Source organism: Phaseolus vulgaris, unplaced genomic scaffold (genome assembly GCF_000499845.2).
Source record: "Phaseolus vulgaris cultivar G19833 unplaced genomic scaffold, P. vulgaris v2.0 scaffold_520, whole genome shotgun sequence".
In the NCBI taxonomy this organism is placed as follows: Eukaryota; Viridiplantae; Streptophyta; class Magnoliopsida; order Fabales; family Fabaceae; genus Phaseolus; species Phaseolus vulgaris.
The window spans coordinates 2,718-9,546 of record NW_027174263.1 but is presented as its reverse complement, the minus strand read 5'-3'; the positions used below and the strand labels follow the sequence as shown (position 1 = coordinate 9,546).

The 6,829-nt window shown below is 30.4% G+C and overlaps 1 pseudogene; it reads left to right on the top strand.

Moving 5' to 3' along the window:
• Positions 1 to 214: 214 nt before the first annotated feature.
• On the top strand, positions 215 to 4,450 carry LOC137817671 (putative receptor-like protein kinase At3g47110; annotated as a pseudogene).
• The last annotated feature ends 2,379 nt before the right edge of the window (positions 4,451 to 6,829 follow it).

The following is a 6,829-nucleotide window of genomic DNA, read 5'->3' as shown; positions in this document are numbered from 1 at the left end:
GTAATGGTGCGAAAACTTAAAGAAGACAAGAACAAGTAATGGTGCAAAACTTAAAAGAAGATAAGAACAAGATAATGAACCGATTAAAAACTCAACACAAAACAAATGAACCGATTGAATTGAACAAAGAACACAAACTACCGAAAAGAAATGAAGAACAAACACAATTAACCGAATAGAATTGAAGATTAAGGTGCGAAAATGGAAATGGAAGATGAAGCAAGAAGGACTTAATGTGGTTGAAGCCATGGAGGGAAGAACACGCCACTTGGAAGGTGATTGATCCAACATAAGTGCAAGAGTGCCGCCACTTGAGAGCTTCCCAAACACTCACAAGATGAGACAAGATTAGAGAAACAATTCTCACAACTCACACACAATTTGTGTATAGTAACTTTACTTAAAATTCAATGTAATTTACATGAGCATGACACCTCTATTTATAGTGTGAGAGGGATGAATTTGAAGAGGGAAAATTCAAAATACTAAGTGTTTGAATTCGGCACCTTTCCTAGTCACAAGGAAAGTGTGACTTGGTTCTTTCTTTGGTACCTCCTAAATCTACACCTACACCTTCTTTTATGTCACATGGAAGTTGACTTATCTTGTACATTGACACCCCCTTATATCTATATCTACACCTTCCTTTTATGTTCTTCTAAAAAACTACTCAAAAGAAATTACAAAAAGAGACATCCATTGATGCTCATCTCCCAAAGCCTTGACTTTGCTTCTAGTAATCCTTTGAGGCATGAAGGATGTGAGCTCTTTGGGCTTGGGCCCTCACTTGAGCTTGGGCTTCTTGGCTTGGGCTTCTTGGGCTTGGGCCTCAGGCACCTCCTCTACTTGGTCTTCATCACCTACCCTTTGGACCCAAAAACCGAGTTGACCTACCCACGTCCGTGCATCGAGGTCCGAGCACCCGAGCACTCTGTCCAGTACACATGTACTAATTATATTCACGTTGGACCCTACCTGAACTCCTCATGTTAATATTCTCACTCCCAACACTTTCATTATTTAACCGATATTTCGGCTGCTTCTTCGTGCACCTCCATACATTTTTGCGGCATACTAAATGTAAAAACACTTTTTGTTCTTCAATAAAAAAATAAATTAACTTTTAAAATCTCACACACCTTCTTTCTTCTTCCATTTTATCTCACCCCCAAGAACCTTCATTCTTTCTTACATTGGTTGTCACTGATTTGAATGTCTTTCATTTTTTTCATTTTTTAAAAACATTCCAAATTACATTATCTAGAAGACATTTTTGAATCCATAAGATATCTTTGGATATGAAAATGTTCTCCAATTTTATAAAATCTAGAAGCAATTTAAAAAAATATATATATATTTCAGATTACATAATTGAGAAGCTAATCTCAGATCCAGAAATAGTTTCCGAATTATGTAATTCGAAAGATATTATAGAAAATGGTATTTTGGATGACATAATTGAGAAATCTTTTCTAAATTTGAGAGTTCTTGTGATTAGATATATTCAAGATTACATAATTTAAAAGTTAATCTCATATCCAGAAAAGACTTTTGAACTATACAATTGAAAGCTAATCACAAATATAAAAAAAAATCTCCTAATTATTAAGAAATTTCGTAAATTTTTTTTTCCTTTAAATTTACTTACGTTAATATGACATTGCAAAATAATTCAAAATGGTTAACTACCATCCATGTTTTAAATAAAGTATATAGTAAGTGGTATATTATATTTTAATATAATAATAGATAAAAAAATATTATTTAAAATTATATTATATTTTAGTTAAATGTATAGTTTTAAATTTCTTATTTAGTTATTTTATAAATTAAGTTATTTAAATAATCATTTTTATACGTCTAAAAGTTATAACAATAAAGTATTATATATATATATAATCTAAGTAAATATACAAAGTAAATGTGACTAAATTATGAATAAGTTAATTATATATTTATTAAACTAGTTTAATTAAATTTGTTGTAAAAGAAGAAAAGATCTATGGCTAGAAATGATAGCAGAAGACAGCTTCATAAAATGAGTTTTCACAGATTGTTGAAACTAAATTTGATCTGCAGAGAGTCCATGGTCCATCAAGGTTCCACAACAATACTAGCTATTCTTCAAACACTACAAACATTAAAAAATATACATAAAAATTAAAATTTAGAGAACAAATCAATAATAATATAATGTTAAAATTGAATTACACTAACATATGAAATTCAATTCAACTCATATTAAAATTAAATAATTTGATTTTATAGTTAAAATTATTAAAGTCTAACTTTCTCACAAATTTAAAGAGAATTATCTTCACTTATATATTATAAATTATATATTATAAATTGATTTAATTTATATATTATATATGGTTTCTAAAAAATTACATAAATATTATTTATTTATTTTTTATTTTATAATAAATATATTCAAAATAATTAATTATAAATATAGAAATTAAAATAAATTTCGTAAGTTTTTACAGTAATAGATTGGAATACTTAAGTTTTACTAACATAATTTGTATTAATTACATTTCAGAAAAAAATATCATGTTATAAAAAAAGTTGTAGCAAATAATTCCCATAATTAATATATAATATTTTCTTGAAACAATTCCTGCAGGAAATGAAACTGATTTGCAGCAACTCCTGCAGGAAATGAAACTGATTTGCAATCCCTTACTTGACTTCAAGAGTAGATAGTAGAAGATCCATTCAAAATTTTGAGCTCTTGGAAGTTGACTTCAAGAGTAGGATAGTAGAAGATCCATTCAAAATTTGAGCTCTTGGAAGTTGGAATGACTCCGTCCGTCAATGCAGTTGGAAAGGAAATCACATGCAACATCTCCAATGGAAGGATCATGGACCTTAGCCTGAGCAACTGAGACTAGGAGGCACTCTTACACCATTCATAGAAAACCTCACATTCCTCAACAGACTAAGCTTGTTAAACAATAGCTTCCATGGTGAATTCCTCATGAGGTGGGTCGTTTACTCTACCTGCAACATCCAAACTTCAGCTATAATAACTTTGGTGGGATATTCCAAGTAATCTCAGTCACTGCATAAAACTGAAAGTACTAGCTGCAGAGCTAACAATCTTACAAGAACAATCCCAACTTGGATTAGAAACCTTTCTTCTTTGTCTCAAATTAGCTTTGGGTTAAACAACTTCATTGGAAGCATACCACACGAGATAGACCTTTTATCAAGCTTGACATATCTGGTGCTATATGGGAATTACTTGTCTGGCTCAGTTCCTTCTTCAATCTACAACAAATCTTCATTATACTATTTCACTTTTACTCAAAACCATCTTCATGGGAACTTACCAGATGATGTTGGAATTACTCTTCCTACATTCAAGTATTTGTTGGTGCGGCCAACAATCTCACAGGATTTGTCCCTGCATCATTGTTAAATGCTTCAAAACTAGAGATTCTTGATTTCTCCTTGAATGGTCTCACTGGAGCACTGCCAACGAACTTAGGGGTCTTGAACAGGTTAACTAGACTTAGCTTTGAACACAGCAGACTGGGAACTGGGAAAACAGATGATGTTAGCTCACTGTTCTACAAGTTTTACGTCTAGGAGTAAATAATTTTGGTGGAGTATTGCCTAAGGCAATTGCTAATTTCTCAAGCCAAATGAACACATTTGCCCTTAATTCCAATGGAATACATGGAAACATACCTGTTGGAATTGGCAATCTTGATAACCTGGCCCTCATAGCTTTGGAAGGAAACCGTCTAACTGGTAGTCTTCCTGATGCATTGGGTAGGCTGAAAAATCTGAGAGAATTGTATCTGAATGTCAACAAATTTTCAGGTAGAATCCCATCCTCCTTTGGAAATTTGTCTGTATTAATAAAACTCTTTCTAGAGGAGAACAACTTTGAGGGAAGAACCCTTATAGTCTTGGAAACTGCCAAAATTTATTGGTACTCAGCCTTTATAGCAACAAACTCAGTGTCTGAGAACAACTTTTCTGGAGTCATTCCATCTTCTCTTGGCAGTTGCATTAGCTTGGAAAAGTTGCATTTGGAGGGAAATTCTTTTGATGGAAACATCCCCAAAACTTTAAAGAATTTGAGAGGTTCAGTTGACATAGATCTTTCACGAAATAACTTGTCTGGTAAGATTCCCTGAGTTTCTTGGGGAGTTCACTGAGCTCAAGCATCTAAATCTTTCATATAATAATTTTTGAAGGTGAAATACTGAAGAACGGAATATTCAAAAATGCTACTTCCCTTTCATTATATGGCAACAACAAGCTATGAGGGGGTGTCCCAAAACTAAATTTCCCTGCATGCACTGTCAGGAAAAGGGATTTGGAATTGAAAAATTTCTTACTCAGAAATTACCACATACACAGAACAAGGCACAAAAGTATAAATGGAAGATCAATAAAGAATGCATACACGCAACTAACCTTAATGAATTGAAGACCACTACTGTTGATGAGTTCATAAAAAAATTAAAAAAAAAAGTGATGGTCTAAGGAAACCAGGCTCATTAGGCATACAGGGCAGAGATTGCAGCAGCCTGTTATCCCTCCACTGTCGGGAGAGGGAAGTTTTCGCTGCTCTGTGAATCCAGCCTCACGCTGTGCCCTCCATTTTAGGAACCAAGAAACCCAAGCCTTCGCTTAGGTCCCATGGTTCAACTCTCAACTTGGAGTGGGCAGGCCTGCATTTTTGCAATCAAAGCCCAACCAAATGAAGCCATAGTTCTATCCCACCACCATATGCCCTCACATGAGTCACAAGTTGGCGTTACCCAACTCGGCGAGCTGACATTTTTGTCAGATGCTTATAAAGATTGACTTATTTATATTTTGCTCAATGTGGGACTTGCCAAATTAGAGGCAGAACATTTTCTTAGATTTACATCCTTTTATCTGCCAAACTACAATAATATAATGTTTTTGATATAGAGGATAGATTATTGTCTTCTTAAATCCAGTTATTCTATTTAAAGGAAGAACATTATTCTTTATATTTTCTAATATTTGTTTCTTTAAATAAAATATACAAATCTGTGAAAATATACAAATTTAATTGGTTTTTCTTAAAATCATTAATCATATTCATTATTTTCTCATTAGTTATCATTAATGTGTTTTTTTTTAATAAAATTATTTTTTGATTGAATTTTTTACTAATGTCTTTACAAGATTTGAACAAAGAAAAAATATTTCATAAAAAATACAACTTTTTTTCTTCATAAAAATAACTATAAAATACATTCACTCAAAGTTTTTAATATTGACAAATAAATAAAAATATTTTACAAATTATCATACTTTCTAAATAATTTTATGTTAACCACATAGATTACTCTTAGAAAACTATAATTTCTCAACCTTTAACATGGTATAGTTGAGCTTGAAATTTAAATAAGTAAAGTTGTAATTACTATTTTTAATGTATATGATTTGTTTTTCATAAACTTTGTTAGATAAGCATCTTCGCCTACTCAATTCGAAGTTGAAGATTGTGTGACATCTAAGTTTCTAGCGATCAATTATTACACATAATTTGAGACGTCATCATCACTTTGTGAGCATTATATCCAAAAGATGAGCGAATTAAGAGAATCGATCCCTAGACGACCAAGTGGTGAGTTAAGTGAATCGGTCCTAGATGACCATGTGGTTAGTAAGAATTAGTTTCTGGATGAACTCCTTCAATCTCAGCTATATTCGTGGAGCTACCGAGATTCTAACAAGATTCACAACTTATATCTGAAATTTAATTTGTTTTTACTGTTACTTGGAAATTTTGGACAATTCCAAATTTTATTCAAGACAAAATCATCTATAAAAGCAACAACATAAGAAGGAGGGAATAATTTTTTCTGGACTAAAAATCATACCACATTAAACACTCTCATTAATCTAGGAAGAAATTGTTTCTCACACAATATTATTTACCCAAACCATTTCTAATCAATCTTACATAAGTGAGATTTTGATTCTTTACTTATGCCGGTGTATACTAGTATATATCTTATCAATATATTACTATGACATAATAAACCAAACATCTAATGTAACTTTTAGCCTATTTAGTGAGATAAAAAAAAAAATGTTCTATTAATGAGACCATATATATAGAGATCAAGCTTAGAAAAGAGATGATAAAAACTTCGAAAGAGGAGAGACCCATTAAAAAGTTCTTTCAATAAATATGACACAGAAAAAAAAAATCTTTATATATAATAAGTAATGTTTTATTTACTCATTGAATACAAACTTTCATTTAAATGAATTTTCCAACAATGTATGAATATCATTTGAGAAAATTAAAAGAATTTTTCTATTATTAATTCATTTAATTCTTTTATGTTTATTACTTTAGCTTTTAGTTTTTATATATAAGTTCTAGTAAATATATGTTATTTTTAAATAAAATAAGGCAAAGAACGTCACTTTATTAAAAACATTAGAAATATTTATTCGAAAACATATAGGGAAGATAAATGTTCATTTAAAAATTAGAACGAAATGTGGTTATCATTTTATTAAATATATGAAGAAGATATACTTTATTTTTAAACTAGATTGTGTGAGTGTTATTTAAAATAGGGAAGTATAATTTTCTTTATTTTTGTCAACTTCCTTTTATTTTTTTAATCATAAAATATGTGAATTAAGTAAGATTTTTGGTTCAAGACTTTCACTTTTTTTTAAATAACTTGCTTTATTAATTTTATTATTTATTTATCTCATTTATTTTTGTTTTTTTTATCAACAATGAATAATGAATTAAACATTTTTATCTCATTTATCTCATTTATTTTTGTTACTAATAAACATTTCA